Source organism: Pristiophorus japonicus, chromosome 6 (assembly GCF_044704955.1).
Source record: "Pristiophorus japonicus isolate sPriJap1 chromosome 6, sPriJap1.hap1, whole genome shotgun sequence".
Taxonomy (NCBI): Eukaryota; Metazoa; Chordata; class Chondrichthyes; family Pristiophoridae; genus Pristiophorus; species Pristiophorus japonicus.
Genome location: NC_091982.1, coordinates 206476857 through 206498458, shown reverse-complemented (window position 1 = coordinate 206498458; position 21602 = coordinate 206476857). Strand labels below are relative to the sequence as shown.

The window sequence follows — 21602 nt, the reverse complement described above, 5'->3', positions numbered from 1 at the left end:
GCTGTACCTGCCCACGTTCCAAATCAGTCCACGCTCCAATCAGCGACCTGGAACTTGATGATGTCTTATCCAGTTGGCCTCTTCACAGCCGTCGCTCTCCAGCACGCGCTGTACCTTGAAGTGGCATGTTCCTTTAAAGGAGCAGCGTACGGCCCAACTTGGCATTCGGCATGGCGCCCCTGACTTGCAAGGACCATCAGCAGGTCAGGGCCTTCAAAGGAGCAAATCAACTGCAGCACTAGCCTCAAACACTGCTCAATGCACGATATCCCCACCTCATCACTCACCTTCCAACAATCTCTACCAAAACACGAGGCACACCTCATATTCTTAGCTTCCCCCCACCCTCTTAGAGGAAATGGTGCTGGCCATTTTTGGCAGGGTCATGGTTGAGCCCTTGGCGGGTCTGAAGGAATACAAGATGCTGATATCCTCGTATGTTGTCCTCCTTACATCCCTCTTCCCCGTCATCCCACAATATCTTCTAATTTACAAGCTGCACATAGTGTAAGCATGTACCTCTTTCTTTAACCCCTCCCCTCACCACAGCCCTACCCTTGTGCCTTCCTCCTTTCAGACAGCCAAGAAATCCAACCTGCTGAAGCCAGTGGTTAACCAAGAGGAGGGAGAGGAGAGTGAAGAAGAAGAAACACCGATACTCGATTTCACACTCCCAACCACCAGCTCCTCGAGGTCATCCTACAAGGCCATCTGCAGTGTTCCCCAGTGAAAGTCAGCAAACTTCCACCAGCCGTGCTGCAGCCACTGGGGTAGCACTGCATAATATCATTAGTATAGGCAAAGGCAAATGCAAGACAGTCACTAAGGGAATGCACAAGGGTGATTAGTTAATTTTTTTGCATGTAATATTGGATGCATATATGGATAACATTGGATTGGAAAGTTTGCTTTGTGGTGGCTTTTATTTCAGCCCCAATGCCGCTTTCAAGAGGATGCTGTGATGGTCAGTAATAGAGGGAAGGTAAGGTGTGGGACAAATGTTAAAAGGGGAATTGGGTTTACGTTCACTGGTACCGCAAGCGGATGATTCAATCCCAGATATCCCGGTCAGAAAGGCGCTGTTTGGCTTGCCTCCTTCCTTCCGCTTCCTCCTCTTCTGCATTTTCCTCTTCTGCTTCCTCCTCTTCCTCCTCCCTCTGTGAGCAGCTTATCCCCTTTGCTGCCTCTGCTCCAGCTCCATGTCACGCTGCAGCCCAAGGGGGACTGTAACTAGAGCCCCCAGGATTGGTAGCAAGTGGTGTTTTCTGAGGCTTTCCTGTAAAAACCAAAGCCTTGCAAACGTGCAATCCCTCCACAACTTTTTAAATGTATTGCACCAAGCCACTACTAAAAGGTAAACCAGTACATCGGCAAAAATCAAAACTTAAGCTGAAAGTTGCATGTGTCCCTTTAAGAAGCACTGGTAGCAGATCCGTCATACTGCTGCATGCACGTTCTGCCATGCGTGCTTTGGAGAGGGCTTTAATCAGAGCGGCAATGCCCAAAATACCAGATTGTGTGTCAATTCAGCGTTGCGCTCCGATTGATATCACGATTTGGCTCATCTAAATATCTGGAGATAGCGCAGGCAACGGCAGCGCTACCAATCTCCACAAAATGGCCGGAAGCGAGGCAGCCGCCATTTCTTCTTCCAAACCGGCCTTAATGGTCTAATTTTCCAGCCTATGGATCATATTAAATTCATTAACCGCAAGGTAGAAGGGGTTAACATTCCTATCACATGCCAGAGTAGCAAAGATCTTGAGGCTTTTCAGAGAATTTTTTTAAGAACAAGCTACATGGATCAATAGTATATTCATGGAGACAAAACTTGCTATTTTTGTATTCGTCCTACGCAATAATTATGGCTAATTCAGGGTAATTATATAAAGTAATTTCATGGACTATTAATGACATCAGTTCCCTTGCTACTAGGGTGAAAATCCTGACATCATTAAACACAGAAAAATGTGCTATTGGGCTGATCGAGAAAATCTTAAACTGAAGCGTAACCAAGCGAGTTAAGCTAAGACTTCTCATTTAAATCTCACAGTTGAGGAGATAACTATCCTAATTAGGAAGTTACAAGTCACCACTTCTGATGAAGCTTTTGATAGGGGAAGAAATGGGTCGATGTCAAATTCGACTGTTAGATCGGAAAGAAATGTTAATATTCAATAATTGGAATAATTGTTATGTCTGATCCTGTAAATTCTAAAACCTTATTCCATAGATATTAGAGATTGAATGAAACCCTTCTTAAAGATACCCATTCCAACTAAACCTGAAATGGAAAATTATTAGTCCATTAAGATCAAATATATTCCTGAAGCTTCCGAATCGATGGATTGCAATAAAAGCTGCAATCAGTGAGGCCCTAATTTTGCTTACCTCAAGGGAAGGATAAGAAGAAAAAGCAAATCAAGAAACCTCAGCTAAAAATAAAAAGATAAAAAATATCAGGGGAAAAATACTGCACAATATTTTCTAGTTGAATAGCTCAGATCACTGTCAACTGCACCTCCTTCCCCTGATACTGTCAAATTGTTAACTGTGGAGGTGTATGCAAGCCCATTGTCTCAGGTACTTGATCAATAACAAAGCTTGATGTAAAATCAATTTGTCGCAGTCAGGTGTAGGTCAATGGTGCTTTAAATGGTATCATGTAAAATGACTCCCTCTCACAACATTCTTGAATGAATAGCCATACATATGCTTGAACCATTCAAAATGGCTTTAGACTTTTATTGGTTACCAAATGGGAAATAACATTAAATGTAAATATTTTCCCAAGAAATGAGTGATAGTTTGCAAAGGGATAAAAGAGCTAGCCACAGTGCCAACATGGAATGGATCCAAATAAAAGACCCAATTTTAACTGGGGATATGAGGCCAGCAGGGAGAGCCTGAGACTACCAATCTAAACCAATACCAATGCTGTCATGGAAGTGGGTAGGAATCGGGCAAACTGGGGACCCATGGGAACAGCCTCTGGCAATCAGGTAAGTGGTTTGGGGGGTTGGATGATCTAGCCGATTGCGGTCAATGAAGGGAAGCCCAGGGGCCTAGGTTTCTTCATACGACCTGGCAAATCACTCTTGCTCTTTCTGGCCCATAGCAAAACCATTTTTTTAAATGTACTCACCTTTTCGATCCCCTGCTGCACTGTACCTGGTGCTCCTAATGAGGCCAGCACTGGGCGGCAAACATGGCTGCTGAGACATCAAGGTCTGAATTACATCAACAGAGCCCTAATTTTGAATTTCAATGACGTCCTCGCCTGCTTGGTCTGAGGGCTGCGCTGGCTGTCCAGAACATACTTGTTAATATAGCGTGTAGCGTGAATCAGTTAAGTATGTCGCTGCAAGCATTTTAACCCTTCCCCCCCTCCCCCCTCCCCATCCCCCCAAACATCCCATTCTCGTCTGGCATGGGGGTTAAAATCAGGGGTTAAAATTCTGAATAGAAACTACCACTGTTCAAGCAAGCTTTACTAATTAGGACAGTAAGTCTCTGATAAAGTTGGAAGTGAGCACTCTGGTATACTATTCTGGGACTAGCATGGTGTCCAGCATGGCACAGCAATCCATCATATAAAGAAGAAAAAACTTGCATTTACATAACATCTTTCACATCCGCCCCAAATTGCTTCACAGTCAATGAAATACTTTTGAAGTGTAGTCACTGAAGTAATGTAGAGAAATACTGCAGTGAATTTGCGCATAGCAAAGTCCAACAAACAGCAATGAGATAAAGGGCGGGATCATCTGTTTTGATGATGTTGATTGAGGACCAAGGCTGACTAGTAGTGAATACCTTGCTATATCTTTTACTTTTCAATTGCATTGTTCGATTTGTCAGGAAAGTTTAGACTACTGGCCGGTTACTTTCCTTATCAAGAGGGCTGCTCTTAGCTGTCTCAGGGAAGATGTTGGCCTCAAGACAAGGAGTGCCTGGCAAGTCAGAGTGGCTGACAGCCTCTGTGCTACTAACAATTGAGCCAAAGCGTTCAGTTACATGAAGGCTATTGCTAAATCCCGAGATGGGGTTTGTATGTCTACGGAGTGAACTTGGTAGAATATTATGTGACCAATTATTTTCTTCTCTCAGCAACTTAAAACATAAATATACTGAAGCTAGAGCATGCTAGCTGTTCGCCCACTCATCAGGACACATAAAATAAAGACTTGGATTTATTTGGCGCCTTTCACGACCACTGGACATCTCAAAGCGCTTTACAGCCAATGAAGTACTGTTTGAAGTGTAGTCACTGTTGTAATGTAGGAAACACTGCAGCCAATTTGCACACAAGCAAGATCCAGCAAACAGCAATGTGATAATGACCAGATAATCTGTTTTTGTTATGTTGATTGAGAGATAAATATTGACCAGGACACAGGGGATAACTCTGCTGCTCCTCTTCGAAATAGTGCCATGGGATCTTTTACATTCACTTGAGAAAGCAAATGGGACCTTGGTTTAACGTCGCATCTGAAAGACGGGTAACTATAAGGTAACTTAAAAGGAGACAAAAGCTGAGGGCAATTAAAGTTGCACTTGAACTTCGCTGGAGCAATCAAGAGCTGCTACAAAGTTAGATTATGATAGTGTGTCATGATGCGAGAAGGGTCATTACTGAGATGAAGCAGGATTAGTGGGTTGTGCTTAACTGCAAGGATGCAGAATTACAGGAAAAATTATCTTAAATGGTCTTTCTATTCTCTAAAGTCTGTCATCACTAATGGGCAAAAGAGCTCTTCTGTGCCACTGTCAATGATTGCTGACAACTTGTGATGGTAACCTTCTTTGTCTTCTTACACAGGATATGTAAAGAACATTATAGTGCATTGACATCTATAGTAAAGACCCATTTGATGAGAAGTCGGAAAAGCTGGTGGAGTGCTGTATAGATCAAAGGCTTTAATGAACCAGATTAGTGGGAAGAAATGAATTCTGCATTGCCTTTCCCAAGTAATGGCAGTGTGGCATGTGTAAATGATATTCATGCCAAATTCCTAAACGCTGCACTAGAGGAGATAGGGAAAAATGGCACTGGTTTTGAGCAATAGTGCCAGGATGGCAACTTCTCTTGGAGCTGCCCTTATGAGGCTGATGATTCGATTTGAGGCACAAATACCCTTGGTGTTCCAGAGCACAGTTATTGCATCTGTCCATGTGAAGGGAGACCCCTGTGAGCCCAAAAACTCAGAGGAAGTTCATAGATATTACTGACTCTTAAGGTGATTCTTTGAGTTGTCATGGCACAAGGTCTGCAGATAGAAAAGAACTGTCTAGTTTTTGCCCTGGTGAGGAATACGTAGGACTGATGTGGCTTTATACAAGATAACAGAATGTTGAAAGATTTAGTGGAAAACCACTTCCATTGTTTCCGTTGATTTTTATCAGGCTTTTAGTCTTATACCTCATTAAGCCCTTATGAATAAGGTATATTTTATACAAGATGTGCACTCCCGCTCCATGATTCATGCAAGGGTAAAGTGAAGATCTACTAAACCCATCTATCCAAAAAGAAAAGTGAGTCAAGTTTGTGCATTTTCTCTCATCCTATTTTATGTCTTCATCAGTGACATGCTGGATGATTTCAAAATGGTATCACAGACTTGGAGTGCCTGTTCAGAACACTGAACTTCTCTTTGCAGATGACATTGTGTAGCTGGCAGACTCAACTGGGAAATCCCAAATATTGATTCTTATGAGTATCCAGGGGTCCCGTAGATGTTGACTGGGACCTAGTCCTCTTGGACTTTATAGAGGAGTGGCAAAGGGTACTTTAGTCTTTCTTGTTTTTTTTCAATGACAGCAAAGTTCCAATACAGGATAGCTTGTCGCATAGCTCCATTATGACATTTTTCTAAACACGTCTGCGTCATTTATCAGAACTGCTAGACATGCTTCTCCTATCCTTGTGCAAGATCCAAAACCAAGCTGCGAAATGGATCTGTGATAAAAAGGGGAAGAGGAGGCATATTCCAACCTGTCAGTAATTACCCTGGGGAGGGAGTTACCCTCATGGTGGGCATGCCTCTTTGTCAAAGCCACTCACAAGGACTTGGATTTAAGCAGGTGCATGCCACTGGACTAGGATGACTAAAGTGTCAAGGTGACTGGCACAATGTAAGCTGCCCTCTGTAGGTCCTTCCACCAAGGTGAAGATATCCATCTTACAGTTGATGAGGAAACTCTGAGCTGCTGGAAGACGTTATCTGGAAGGTGGTAATAAGAATACGTGCTCAAATATCTTAGACGTTGGGCAAGAAATTGGATAGTTTTGCTCCTCCTGTTAGTGCCCCGGGGGCGCTAATGCCTTTGCGACCGGGCACGACACTGACATCAACTCCTGGCATATTGGGCGGGAGCTTAGCGGCAGCACTACGGCATTGTGGCTCGATCTCCTACACCCGGAAATTGTGACGTCATCGGCCCGGACACGAAATTCATTTTCACCCCCAGCAACAGCAGGAGGAGTGGATCGGGCAGCCGGCCGCTACCGGGGCAATGATTAAAGGCAAGGTGGCCGAGGTAAGTTTAAAAAAAAACATACCTTTGTTGATGCTGCTTTCTGCGCGAATTCCTGCACGCCATTGTTCAGCCTGGCACTCTGCTTGAGGGTCGGGCTGATCGCGCGGGTTCGCCTCTCCCTAGGTGGTCCAGGTAGGTCCGTTTTAAATTGAAGAGCCTGCAGTGATGGCCCTTCCCTTTTTGTGCGGCAGCACTGCACAGCCCAGTGTGCAGCGCTGCTGAGGTTTCTGCCTCACCCGTGTCCTTTAGCGCACCAAGAAGGAAATGGAGTGATTGATTTAGCGCTCCACTTCCTTCCTGGAATGCTAAAGCCAATTTTTTGAGAACAGGGAAACATTAGCGCCTGGCGCTAAGTTTCTCGGCTTTCAAAGATTTACGCCCCCAAACTGGCCGATAATGAATTTCTCCTCCATGGTGTCTACCATGATTGCAGAGAAGCAAATAGCCGATGTTCCTATTGCTGAAATCACCATGTAACAGTATGGTTTAGTTAGACAAGCTCTACATGTTTTATTATAAATCATAGGATTAACAGTGAAACAGACCATAGTTCTAAAAACAAGCTTCAATATACCAAAATAACATTGCTAACCTGGGAGACACGAGCATCAACCAAACAAGATTAATTTTATTCTATCTTGCTTGTAGGTTCATGGGCGCATTCTCACCGCAGTTGCTAAAATTCTCTCCTATTAAACTCTCAGGTATGTGTGCACATGCCCACTACCACGTCCAGTGATTACATGGGCTTGCGTAGAGGCCCCGACCTGTGTGAGAACACCAGCGGCAGGTCGGGGCCATAAAAGGAGCGGTGGTGCAGCGGCCACGGGCAACGGTGAGGCATGCCACTTCAGGGAGCAGCACGAGCTGGTGCAGGAGGGTGACGGCAGTGAAGGGTGACGTCATCAAGGTCCAGGTTGGTGATTGGACTGTGGGCAGATACAGCAGGAGCGGCGGGTTTGGGGCGAAGGAGTGGCAAGAGATTGTAGAGGGACGTGATCGGGGCCCAGGAGAGGCATGAGTTCGGGGCCAGGGGCCAAGGGGCAGCACAGGCCAGTCCACACTGCAATATGTGTACGCACTAGGTCCGTGCAGCAGAGCAGGTCTCCAGTCGTCTTGGATAACCCTTGCCACTGGACCAAGACCTAGCTCTGTAAAGCCCATGTGGTGGCTGGTGTGCAATGGCCACCACACGTTAAAAAAATACATGCACAGGCATCTTCCACCCTTCAGGATGTAGTTCAGGACCTGAAATATTAGGTCCTTCACTGAAACAACTGTGAGCTCATCCCTTTTTGGCATGGAAGCAAGTCATCCTAGTTTCGAGAGACTGCCTATGAATGATGAAATGAATGAATGATTACACCAAAAGGAAGAGTTAAATACAAGCCCATATAAAGTAAAGCTAATTTGTAGACATACATCTTATTAATGATTAAAGGCAAGGTGACTACCATTCTTTGTACCAGTAGGTATCAGTTACCTTATCAGACAGTATATTTTTCTGCATGTGATTATCATTCATCGCTGGGAACCTATCGGATTCTTAGCCTATTTTTAATCTTGTATCTTGTAACAGGCTGTCTCATCCCCGATTTCTCCTGCACCTTAATATCACATTCCAGTATTAACTCTGTACCTTCTCAGTACATCAGTTCTATGCTGTTTTCTTATTCTAAGGCATTATCCATTTGCCAATACCATCGGGCATATAGGAGGTGGAAGCTTTGTCATCTTAATGTTCTCAAATTGCTAGCAGTCCTTTTTAATGTTTTTTGATTGATTAGCTCTGATATGTCGTAGCAGCAAATCAAATCCACATGGGTCTCCAGCTTAATAGGGGGATTCATAATGATCCAGAGATGGAGACCTGGAGAAAATCTACAAATTTTCTATGGGGGGTGGGAAGAGGCGGGGGAGGACATGCAGATTGTTTGGGAAGACATATAGGCCCTAAGCTTCCTCAATGTCAGTTATGCCATAATTATGTTGTAGTTGTGTTAGAAAGTTACGCCATTCGCTAGCAGTGGGAATTAGATGTAAATTTCCTGGGATAAACTAGTTTGAGTGTAGAATCTGTGCAAGTTGCAGTCAATCCCTCCCGCAGGAAACTTCAGTCCACCAACTTTAAAAGCACTCCAGACTCCCAGCAGCAGAAGAACACTCTCCAGGAGTAAGCTAAGTAGCCGATGAGTGTTTTCGCTGGCAATTTCCACCAAATCACTTGGAGACATCTGTCTCCCACAGCATCAGTCCAGATTGGCATCATCATACCCACTTAGGAGCTATCTGGCTCATGTTGCACAGATGCCCTGTGGTAGCCTGGAAGGATGTGAAACAATAAAATAGAGGGCTACTGCCACGGACAACGGAGCAAGTATGTAACTCACCATAAAGAAGCTGGCAGAGATGCACAAGGGAGTTCCTGGAAAGGCTTTGCCTTTGGAGTCACAGCTCCTTGGAGAATTCATTGCAGATCCTGGATGGCCTGTACACACACAGGGGAGTGTCATAGCATGTTGGGCTGATTCTCCTGGCCTAAACATGCTGTTGCTGCAACTCTTCCTCCATTATGATGATATTGAATGGTACATCAATTAGGAAAGCCAGTCCTTGTCTGCAGTTGATCAGAGTGTGGGTTTGGGGTGGGGCTAGTCAGGAGTGCCAATATTCTTTTGTGACAAGAGAGGAAAACAATACAGTAAAATAAGATGCAGGTTTCAATGATTAATAATTGTGAAGGAAAAGTTTTTTTTAAAGTTCCTTGGAAGCCTATAATCAGTAAGTGACGCTGATGCCCTCTTCAACTCACCAATTCCTCATTGTTGGACCTTTCTTTTGGGGTGTAAAATTACACTATTTGAAGGGGCAGCATAAATCCAGGAAACTTTTCTTTCATTAAGGGGAAGGATTTTAGCCCCCAAGGGTGGGTGTGTTGGGGCCGTTGGGAAGGTAAAAATTGTACAATTCTCAAAGTCGACCCCAACCCGCCCACTTCTGGTTTTAATGGAAGCAGGTTGGGCGGGGGGCAGGCGATCAACCCACTCACAGGAGGTGAATCAGTCACTAAAATCTTTTAAGCAGGCCACAGGGTTCCATTTTAACTGAATTTTTATTTTTAGCACGGCTGAATTTTAATATTAAAGAGTGAGTGGGTTTGGGAACAGGTGGGTAGTTAAAAGTGCCAAAATTGACAGTGCATCAGGAAGCTGGCTTCAACCCTTCACTTTCCGCCTATACATCAAACCATTAGGCAGCGTACAAGAGACCCCTTGATTGAACCAATTAAGAAATAGTTAAGAGGCTTTTTTTACCTTTGGTTTGAGCTTTTACTGGACGTCGAGGGGATTCCTAGGCTTGCTGAATCTCACCAGTGAAAGTAAGGTGAGAGCACAGTGGCAATTGAGGGAGCTGAACAAATTACATTAAAAAAAATCACATAGATACTCAGACCTCACATCTGCTTCCTTGCCTAAGGGAAAGGCTTTTTCTGACAGCACATGTTCTGAGAGTTTGCTTTCAGGAGTTTGCAGGAGATTTCTACAACTTCAGAGGTCACTCTCACTGCATTGGAGGATTGTGCGTCTGATCTCCACTTTACATCTGTCAAATATCAGATCATCATGGGTGCCGTTTATGTTGTTTCAGCTTGGACCTCAGATGCGGACCAAGATGAGCACCAGCAGCAACAACACCAGCAGGAGCGGTAACCTTCTCCTCACCAACCTGCTGCTCCACAGGAGGGGATAAGCACAAGCTGCACCTCGCAGGAGGCGATAACCCCAACACAGGGTATATAGGGAGAGGATCATCATCCTGGACGTCACTGAACACCACTGCTTCAGGAGGCTCAGGGTACCATGTTAGTTTCTGGCAGACATTTGTAGCCTGCTGGAAAAAGAATCATAGAATCATAGAAATTTACAGCACTGAAGGAGGCTATTTCTGCTCATCGTGACCACGCCGGCCGACAAAGAGCTATCAAGCCAAATCCCACTTTCCAGCTCGTGGTCCATAGCCTTGTAAGTTACGGCACTTCAAATGAACATACAAGTACTTTTTAAATGTTGTGATGGTATCTGCCTCTACCACCCATTCAGGAAGTGAGTTCCAGACCCCTACCACTGTCTGGGTGAAAACATTTCTCATCAAATCCCCTCTAAACCTCCTACAAATTACTTTAAATCTTTGTCCCTTGGTTGTTGACCCCTCTGCTAAGGGAAATAGGTCCTTCCTATCCACTCTAAATAGGCCCTCATAATTTTTACACACCTCAATAAAGCCTCCCCTCAGGCTCCTTTTTCCAAAGAAAACAAACCCAGCTATCCAATCTTTCCTCATAACTAAAATACTCCATTCAGGTAGAATTCTCGTAAATCTCCTTTGTACCCTCTCTAGTGCAATCACATCTTTCCCGTAATATGATGACCAGAACTGCACATAGTACTCCAGCTGTTGCCTAACTAGTGTTTTATACAGTTCAAGCATAACCTCTCTGCTCTTGTACTCTATTCCTTGGCTAATAAAGACAAGTATACCGTATGCCTTTTTAACCACCTATCTACCTGGTCTACTACCTTCAGGGATCTGTGGACATGCACTCCAAAGTCCCTTTGTTCCTCTACACTTCTCAGTATTCCCTTGCCTTGTTAGCCCTCTCCAAATGCATTACCTCACACTTCTCCGGATTGAATTCCATTTGCCACTGTTCTGCCCATCTGTCCAGTTCATTGATAACTTCTTGTAGTCTACAGCTTTCATCTTCATTATCAACCACACATCCAATTTTTGTATCATCTGCAAACTTCTTAATCATACCCCCTACATTCACAACTAAATTATTGATATATACCACAAAAAGCAAGGGACCTAGTACTGTGCCCTTCGGAACCCCACTGGAAACAGACTTCCAGTCACAAAAACACCCATCAACCATTACCCTGTGTTTCCTGCTTCTGAGCCAATTTTGGATCCAATTTGCCACTTTGCTTTGGATCCCATGGATGTTTACTTTCGTGGCCAGTCTGCCATGTGGGACCTTATCAAATCCTTGCTAAAATTCATATACACTACATCAAATGCATGACCTTCATCTACCCTCCTTGTTACCATCTCAAAAAATTCCCAATCAAGTTAGTCAGACATAGCCTTCCCTTAATAAATCCATGCCGACTGTCCTTGATTAATCCATGTCTTTCTAAATGAAGATTTATCCTGTCCCTCAGAATTTTTTCCAATAATTTCCCCCCCCACCAAGATTAGGCTGACTGGCCTGTAATTACTCAGTCTATCCCTTTCTCCCTTTTTAAGCAAAGGTATAACATTAGCAGCACACCTGTAGCCAGAGAGGATTGGAAAATGATGGTCAGAGCCTCTGCTATTTCCTCTTTTGCTACCAAGTGGATCCAGTGGACACGTGTTACCAATGGCGGTCAAAGTCACCACCACCCTCAACTACTTCACTGAGGCTCCTTCCAGGGATCTGCAGGAGATATTTGCAACATCTCATAGTCAGCCACCCACAAATGAAAGAAGGGCATGACTGAAAAAAGGGCAGGAATGGCAGCTCAACATTCCTGGTTACAGGGTTTTCAGACAAGATAAAGATGGGGATAAAAAAGGAGGGAGAGTCTCAATATTGGTTAAAGAAACAATTACAGTTGTGAGAAGGGATTATGTGTTAGAAGGTTCATCAAATGAGGCCATTTGGGTTGAACTGAAGAGCAACCAAAAAGCAATCACATTGCTATCGAACCCCAAACAGTCAGAGGAAGCTAGAAAAGCAAATGTTTCGGCAAAGTACAAAAACAATAGGGAAGTAAGAATAGGTGATTTCAACTACCCGAATATTAACCGTGATAGAATCAGTGTGAAAGGTAAAGAGGCTGCACAATTCTTAAAACATATTCAGGATAACTTTTTTAGCCAGTACATAGCAAGGCCAAAAAGAGGCAGATCGGTTCTGGACTTGGTTTTAGGGAATGCAGAAGGGTTATCAGTGGGAGAGCATTTTTGTGGTAGTGATCATAATTCAGTTAGATTTAGTGTAGTTATGGAAAAGGACAAAGATAAACCAGGAGTAAAAGTTCTCAAATGGGGAAAGGCCAATTTTACGAAGCCAAGATGTGATTTAGCAAAAGTGGATTGGAAACAGCTACTTGAAGCTAAATCAGCATCAGAGCAATAGGAGGTATTCAAGAAGGAGATAGTGAGGGTTCAGAACAAATATGTTCCCACAAAGAAAAAGGGTGAGAGGCCCAAATCTCCTGGATGTCAAGGGGCACACTGTTGTGTATCTGTAAAGCATGCACTCCCATGTTCAGCCACCAGGGAGCACATCCCCTGAAGTCCCAAGGGATCCCAGCATTCCTTGGGAGCACTGTATATAAGCCGGCCCCTAAGGCCTATTCCTCACTCTGGAGTGTCTTAACAAAGACTGAGGTCACTGTTACTTTAACCTCCCTGTGTGCAGTCTCATCTGTGTTAGGAACACATAAACTGGCGACGAGTATATGAATCCAACACAAAGATGCAGCAAACTGTGGGCATCCTGGAGAAGTTCTCAGAGGGTGAGAACGGGGAAGCCTATGTCGAACGGCTAGACCAGTACTTTGTAGCCAACAAGCTGGACGGAGAAGGAAGCGCTGCAAAAAGGAGAGCGGTCCTCCTCACAGTCTGCGGGGCACTGACCTACAGCCTCATGAAGAATCTTCTGGCTCCAATGAAACCCACAGATAAGTCGTATGAGGAGCTGTGTACACTGGTTCGGGAGCATCTTAACCCGAGGGAGAGCGTGCTGATGGCGAGGTATCGGTTCTGCATGTGCCAGCGATCTGAAGGTTAGGATGTGGCGAGTTACGTCGCCGAGCTAAGGCGACTTGCAGGACAATGTGAGTTTGATGGCTACCTGGAGCAAATGCTCAGAGACTTTTTTGTACTGGGCATTGGCCACGAAACCATCCTATGAAAACTTTTGACTGTAGAGACACCGACCCTCAGTAAGGCCATTGCGATAGCACAAGCGTTTATGTCCACCAGTAATAATACCAAACAAATCTCTCAGCACACAAGTGCTAGCAATGTTCATAAATTAACTAGAACTGTGTTTACGAGCAGAAATGTACAGGGCAGAAACCACGAGTCTGCAACTGCCAGCAGGCCTCAGGTGACCCAGATGACTCAGAGTCCGCAACAAAGGATGAATGCAAGGCAATTCATACCTTGTTGGCCTTGTGGAGGCTTCCATTCAGCCTATTCATGCCGCTTCAAAGGGTATGTTTGCAAGAGATGTGGAACAATGGGGCACCTCCAACGAGCTTGCAGACGAGCTGCAAGCTCTACAAAACCTACTAACCACCATGTGGCAGAGGAAGATCGGTCCAGGGTGGATGAAAGCAATTTGGAGCCTCAGAGAGAGGAGGCAGATGCTGAAGTACAGGGGGTGCACAGATTTTCGATGAAATGTCCACCTATAATGCTAAACATAAAATTGAATGGCTTACCTGTAGTCATGGAACTGGACACTGGCACGAGCCAATTCATCATGAGTAAAAAGATGTTTGAGAGACTGTGGTGCAACAAGGCACTCAAACCAGCCCTGAGCCCCAACCACACGAAACTGAGAACAGACACCAAAGAGCTCATCACTGTCCTGGGCAGCGCCATGGTCAAGGTCACCTAGGAGGGCACAGTGCACGAACTGCCACTCTGGATTGTCCCGGTCAATGGCCCCACACTGCTTGGAAGGAGCTGGCTCGGCAAAATCCTCTGGAACTGGGATGACATCCGAGCGCTATCATGTCGATGAGGCCTCATGTACCCAGGTGCTGAACAAATTTCCTTCCCTTTTGGAGCCAAGCATTGGAAACTGTCCAGGATGAAGGTGCGGATCCACTTGGTCCCAGAGGCACAACCCATTCACCACAAGGCGCGAGTGGTGCCTCACATGATGAGGGAGAGAGTGGAAATCGAGCTGCAAAGGCTGCAACGTGAGGGCATCATCTCTCCAGTGGAATTCAGAAAGTGGGCCTGCCCAATTGTTCCAGTACACAAAAGTGATGGCACAGTCAGCATTTGAGGCGATTATAAAGTAACTATTAATCGTTTCTCGCTACAGCACCAATACACGCTACCTAAGGCAGACGACCTATTTGCGACGCTGGCAGGAGGCAGGAGGCAGGGAGAAATTTTAAACGACAGCAAAGAATTACTAAGAAAGCTATAAAAAAAGGAAAGATAGATTACGAAAGTAAACTTGCGCAAAACATAAAAACAGATAGTAAAAGCTTTTACCGATATATAAAATGGAAAAGAGTGACTTAAGTAAATGTTGGTCCCTTAGAAGATGAAAAGGGGGATTTAATAATGGGAAATGTGGAAATGGCCGAGACTTTAAACAATTATTTTGCTTCGGTTTTCACAGTGGAAGACACAAAAACCATGCCAAAAATTGCTGGTCACGAGAATGTGGGAAGGGAGGACCTTGAGATAATCACTATCACTAGGGTGGTAGTGCTGGATAGGCTAATGGGACTCAAGACAGACAAGTCCCTGATGGTCCTGATGAAATGTATCCCAGGGTATTAAAAGAGATGGCGGAAGTTATAGCAGATGCATTCGTTATAATCTACCAAAATTCTCTGGACTCTGGGGAGGTACCAGCGGATTGGAAAGCAGCTAATGTAACGCCTCTGTTTAAAAAAGGGGGGCAGACAAAAGGCAGGTAACTATAGGCCGGTTAGTTTAACATCTGTAGTGGGGAAAATGCTTGAAGCTATCATTAAGGAAAAAATAGCGTGACATCTAGATAGGAATAGTGCAATCAAGCAGACGCAACATGGATTCATGAAGGGGAAATCATGTTTAACTAATTGTCTGGAATTCTTTGAGGATATAACGAGCACGGTGGATAGAGGTGTACTGATGGATGTGGTATATTTAGATTTCCAAAAGGCATTCGATAAGGTGCCACACAAAAGGTTACTGCAGAAGATAAAGGTACACGGAGTCAGAGGAAATGTATTAGCATGGATCGAGAATTGGCTGGCTAACAGAAAGCAAAGAGTCGGGATAAATGGGTCCTTTTCGGGTTGGAAATCGGTGGTTAGTGGTGTGCCACAGGGATCGGTGCTGGGACCACAACTGTTTACAATATACATAGATGACCTGGAAGAGGGAAGAGAGTGTAGTGTAACAAAATTTGCAGATGACATAAAGATTAGTGGGAAAGCGGGTTGTGTAGAGGACACAGAGAGGCTGCAAATAGATTTAGATCGGTTAAGCGAATGGGCTAAGGTTTGGCCGATGGAATACAATGTTGGAAAATGTGAGGTCATCCACCTTGGGAAAAAAAACAGTAAAAGGGAATATTATTTGAATGGGGAGAAATTACAACATGCTGCGGTGCAGAGGGACCTGGGGGTCCTTGTGCATGAATCCCAAAAAGTTAGTTTGCAGGTGCAGCAGGTAATCAGGAAGGCGAATGGAATGTTGGCCTTCATTCCGAGAGGGATGGAGTACAAAAGCAGGGAGGTCCTGCTGCAACTGTACAGGATATTGGTGAGGCCGCACCTGGCGTACTGCGTGCAGTTTTGGTCACCTTACTTAAGGAAGGATATACGAGCTTTGGAGGGGGCACAGAGACGATTCACTAGGCTTATTCCGGAGATGAGGGGGTTACCTGATGATGATAGATTGAGTAGACTGGATCTTTAGTCGTTGGAGTTCAGAAGGATGAGGGGTGATCTTATAGAAACATTGAAAATAATGAAAGGGATAGACAAGATAGAGGCAGAGAGGTTGTTTCCACTGGTCGGGGAGACTAGAACTAGGGGACACAGCCTCAAAATACGGTGGAGCCAATTTGAAACTGAGTTGAGAAGGAATTTCTTCTCCCAGAGGGTTGTGAATCTGTGAAATTCTCTGCCCAAGGAAGCAGTTGAGGCTAGCTCATTGAATGTATTCAAATCACAGATAGATAGATTTTTAACCAATAAGGGAATTAAGGGTTATGGGGAGCGGGCGGGTAAGTGGAGCTGAGTCCATGGCCAGATCAGCCATGATCTTGTTGAATGGCGGAGCAGGCTCGAGGGGCTAGATGGCCTACTCCTGTTCCTAATTCTTATGTTCTTATGTTCACCAAGCTCGACCTGACTTCAGCCTACATGATGCAGGAGCTGGAGGAGTCTTCGAAGGGCCTCACCTGCATCAACACGCACAAGGGACTGTTCATCTACAACAGATGCCCGTTTGGAATTCGGTCGGCTGCAACGATCTTCCAGAGAAACGTGGAGAGCCTACTCAAGTCGGTACCACGCACGGTGGTTTTTCAGGACAACATTTTGGTTACGGGCCGGGACACCGTCGAGCACCTACAAAACCTGGAGGAGATCCTCCAGTGACTGGATCGCGTAACGCTGCGGCTGAAGAGGTCGAAATGCGTCTTCATGGCAACAGAAGTGGAGTTTTTGGGGTGAAAGATCGCGGCGGACGGCATTCGGCCCACAGATGCCAAGACAGAGGCTATCAGGAACGCGCCCAGGCCACAGAACGTCACGGAACTGCGTTTGTTCCTGGGACTCCTCAATTATTTTGGTAACTTTCTACCGGGGTTAAGCACCCTCTGAGAGCCCCGACATGTGTTATTGTGTGAAGGTGAGAACTTGTTATGGGGAAAAAAACCAAGTAATTGTTTTTGAGAAAGTGAGAAACATTTTATGCTCCAACAAGCTGCTTGTATTGTATAACCCGTGTAAAAGACTTGTGCCAGCAGGTGATGCGTCATCGTATGGAGTCGGGTGTGTATTACAACAAGCTAACGTTGCGGGAAAGTTACAACCTGTCGCCTGTGCTTCCAGGAGCTTGTCTAAGGCTGAGAGGGCCGACAGCATGATTGAGAAAGAGGCATTAGCGTGTGTGTTCGGGGTAAAGAAAATGCATCAGTACCTGTTTGGCCTCAAATTTGAGTTGGAAACCGATCACAAGCCCGTCACATCCCTGTTCGCTGAAAACAAGGGGATAAATACCAATGCCTCAGCCCACATACAAAGGTGGGCACTCGCGCTATCAGCGTATAACTATACCATCCGCCACAGGCCAGCACTGAGAACTGTGCGGATGCTCTCATTCGGCTACCATTGCCCACCACGAGGGTGGAAATGGCGCAGCCTGCAAACTTGTTGATGGTGGCGCAGCCCGCAGACTTGTTGATGGTCATGGAAGCATTTGAAAATGATAAACCACCTGTCACGGCCCACCAGATTTGGACTTGGACAAGCCAAGATCCTCTGCTGTCCCTAGTAAAAAAACTGTACTGCATTGGAGCTGGGACAGCATCCTTGTTGAAATGCAAGAGCTAATCAAGCCGTTCCAACGGCGAAAGCTTGAGCTGTCCATTCAGGCAGACTGCCTGATGTGGGGTAACCGCATAGTGCTACCCAAAAAGGGCAGGGAGACGTTTGGATCTCCACAGCACACACCCGGGTATAGTAATGATGAAAGCGATAGCCAGATCCCATGTGTGGTGGCCCGGTATCGATCCTGACTTAGAGTCCTGTGTATCAATTGAGCAACACGCCCAGAGAGGCACCACTAAGTTTGTGGTCCTGGCCCTCCAGACCATGGTCGAGGACCCCTGTCGACCATGCGGGCCCGTTTCTCGGTAAAATGTTCCTGATGGCGGTGGATGCTTTTTCAAAATGGATTGAATGTGAAATAATGTCGAGAAGCAATGCCACAGCCACCATTGAAAGCCTGAGGGCCACGTTTGCCACCCACGGCCTGCCTGACATACTGGTCAGTGACAACGGACCATGTTTCACCAGTGCCGAATTTAAAGAATTCATGACCCGCAATGGGATCAAACATGTCACCTCGGCCCTATTTAAACCAGCCTCCAATGGACAGGCAGAGCGGGCAGTACAAACAATCAAACAAAGCCTTAAATGAGTCACAGAAAACTCACTCCAAACCCGCCTGTCCCGAGTACTGCTCAGCTACCACACGAGACCTCACTCGCTCACAAGGGTGCCCCCCGGCTGAGCTACTCATTTAAAGGACACTTAAAACCAGATTATAGCTGGTTCACCCCAACCTGCATGATCAGGTAGAAAGCAGGCGGCAGCAACAAAATGTAAACGATGGTCGCGCCACTGTGTCACGGGAAATTGATCTGAATCACTCTGTGTATGTGCTAAACTATGGACATGGTCCCAAGTGGATCGCGGGCACGGTGATAGCTAAAGAAGGGAGTAGGGTGTTTGTAGTCAAACTAGACAATGGACAATTTTGCAGAAAGCACCTGGATCAAACGAGGCTGTGGTTCACAGACTGCCCTGAACAACCCACAGCAGACACCACCTTTTTCGAGCGGACAACACACACCCAAAGGATCAACGACACCACCCCGGACCAGGAAATCGAACCCATCACGCCCAACAGCCCAGCAAGGCCAGGCTCACCCAGTAGCCCTGTAGGGCCAACAACATACCAGCCCAGCGAGGGCACAGCCAACACACCAGAACAGACATTTGTACCGAGTCAGTCCACCAGGAAATGAAAGGCACCCGAATGCCTCACCTTGTAAATAGTTTCCACTTTGACTTTGTGGGGGAGTGATGTTGTGTATCTGTAAAGCATGCACTCCCATGTTCCGTCACCAGCGAACGCATCCCCTGAAGTCCCAAGGGATCCCAGCATCCCTTGGGAGCACTATATATAAGCCGGCCCCTAAGGCCTGTTCCTCACTCTGGAGTGCTTTAATAAAGACTGAGGTCACTGTTACTTTAACCTCCCTGTGTGCAGTCTCATTTGTGTTCGGAACACAATACATACAAGGTAGGATAAGGCAAAATAGGAAGCTTATGTCAGATACCGAGAGATCAATACTGCAGAAAGCCTAGGAGTATAGAAAGTGCAGGGGTGAAATTAAAAAGGAAATTTGGAATGCAAAGAGAGGGCATGAATAAATATTGGCAAGTAAAATTAAGGTAAGCCCAAAAATGTTTTACAATTACATAAAGTGCAAGACGATAATTAAAGAGATTAGGGCCTATTAGAGACCAAAGAGGTAACCTGTGTGTTGAGGTGGAAAACATGGGTATGGTTTTTAATGAATTTTTTACATCTGTCTTCAGAAAAGAAAGGAATGTTGCAGACATTGTAGTTCATGAAGAGGTGTGTGAAATATTAGATGAGATAAACATAGTGAGAGAGGAAATATAAAAGGCTTAGCATATTTGAAAGTAGATGAATCACCAGGGCCAGATGAAATGCATCCCAGTCTGTTGAGAGAAGCAAGGGAGAAAATAGCAGAGGCTCTGACCCTCATTTTCAATCCTCTCTGGCTACAGGTGTGGTGCCGAAGGACTGGAGGACTGCTAATGTTGTTTCGTTGCTTAAAAGGGAGAAAGGGAAAGACAGATTATAGGCCAGTCAGCTTATTGGAAACACTTCTAACGGACAGTATTAATCATCATTTAGGAAGCCATGGATTAATCAAGGATGGTCAGCATGGATTTGTTAAGGAAAGGTCATGTCTGACTAAATTGATTGAATTTTTTGAGGAGGTAAGAAGATGGATCGTTGAGGGAAGCACATTGGATGTAGTCTACATGGATTTTAGCAAGGCTTTTGACAATGTCCCACATGCCAGACTGGTCAGAAAAGTAAAAGCCCATGGGATCCAAGGGAAAGCGGCAAGTTGGATCCACGAGTGGCGTCGTGGCAGGAAGCAAAGGGTAATGGCCAGCAGGTGTTTCTGTTTCTGGAAGGCTGTTTCCAGTGGGGTTCTTCAGGGCTCAGGACTAATTCCTCTGCTTTTTGTGGCATATATCAATGATTTGGACTTCAATGTTGAGGGCATGATTAAGAACTTTGCAGATGATACAAAAATTGGACTTATGGTTGATAGTGAGGAAGAATACTATAGACTTATGGAAGATATCAAAGGACATAGAAACACAGAAACATAGAAAATTGATGCAGGAGTAGGCCATTCGGCCCTTCGAGCCTGCACTGCCATTCAATAAGATCATGGCTGATCAATCCTTCAGTACCCCTTTCCCGCCTTCTCTCCATACCCCTTGATCACTTAACCGTAAGGGCCATATCTAACTCCCTCTGAATATAACCAATGAACTGGCATCAACAACTCTCTGCAGCAGGGAATTCTTCTCATCTCAGTCCTAAATGGCCTACTCCTTAGCCTAAGACTATGTCCCCCGGTTCTGGACTTCTCCAACATGAGGAACATTCTTCCCGCATCTAACTTGTCCAGTCCCGTCAGAATCTTATATGTTTCTATGAGATTCCCTCTCATCCTTCTAAACTCCAGTGAATAAAGGCCCAGTTGATCCAGTCTCTCCTCATATGACAGCCCAGCCATCCCTGGAATCAGTCTGGTGAACCTTCGCTGCACTCCCTCAATAGCAAGAACGTTCTTCCTCAGACTAGGAGACCAAAACTGAACACAATATTCCAGATGAGGTCTCACTAAGGCCCTGTACAACTGCATTAAGACCTCCCTGCTCCTATACTCAAATCCTCTAGCGATGAAGGCCAACATACCATTTGCCTTCTTTACCGCCTGCTGTACCTGCGTGCCCACTTTCAGTGACTGATGAACCATGACACCCAGGTCTCGTTGCACCTCCCCTTTTCCTAATCTGCCGCCATTCAGATAATATTCTGCTTTCGTGTTTTTGCCCCCAAAATGGATAACCTCACATTTATCCACATTATGCTGCATCTGCCATGCATTTGCCCATTCATCTAACCTGTCCAAGTCACCCTGCAGCCTCTTAGCATCCTCCTCAAAGCTCACACTGCCACCCAGTTTAGTGTCATCTGCAAACTTGGAGATATTACACTCTATTCCTTCATCCAAATCGGTAATGGATATTGTAAAGAACTGGGGTCCTAGCACTGAGCCCTGCGGCACTCCACTAGTCACTGCCTGCCATTCTGAAAAGGACCCGTTTATCACAACTCTCTGCTTCCTGTCTGCCAACCAGTTCTCTATCCACGCCAGTACATTACCCCCAATACCATGCGCTTTGATTTTG

General features: G+C 45.4%; 1 long non-coding RNA gene across 1 annotated transcript; it reads left to right on the top strand.

The window, feature by feature from the left end:
- The first annotated feature begins 6488 nt into the window (after positions 1-6488).
- Positions 6489-19410, top strand: LOC139265361 (uncharacterized). Its single transcript, XR_011593543.1, has 3 exons — positions 6489-6540; positions 10189-10562; positions 16683-19410. It is a non-coding gene; the product is annotated as an uncharacterized lncRNA (long non-coding RNA).
- Positions 19411-21602: the final 2192 nt, after the last annotated feature.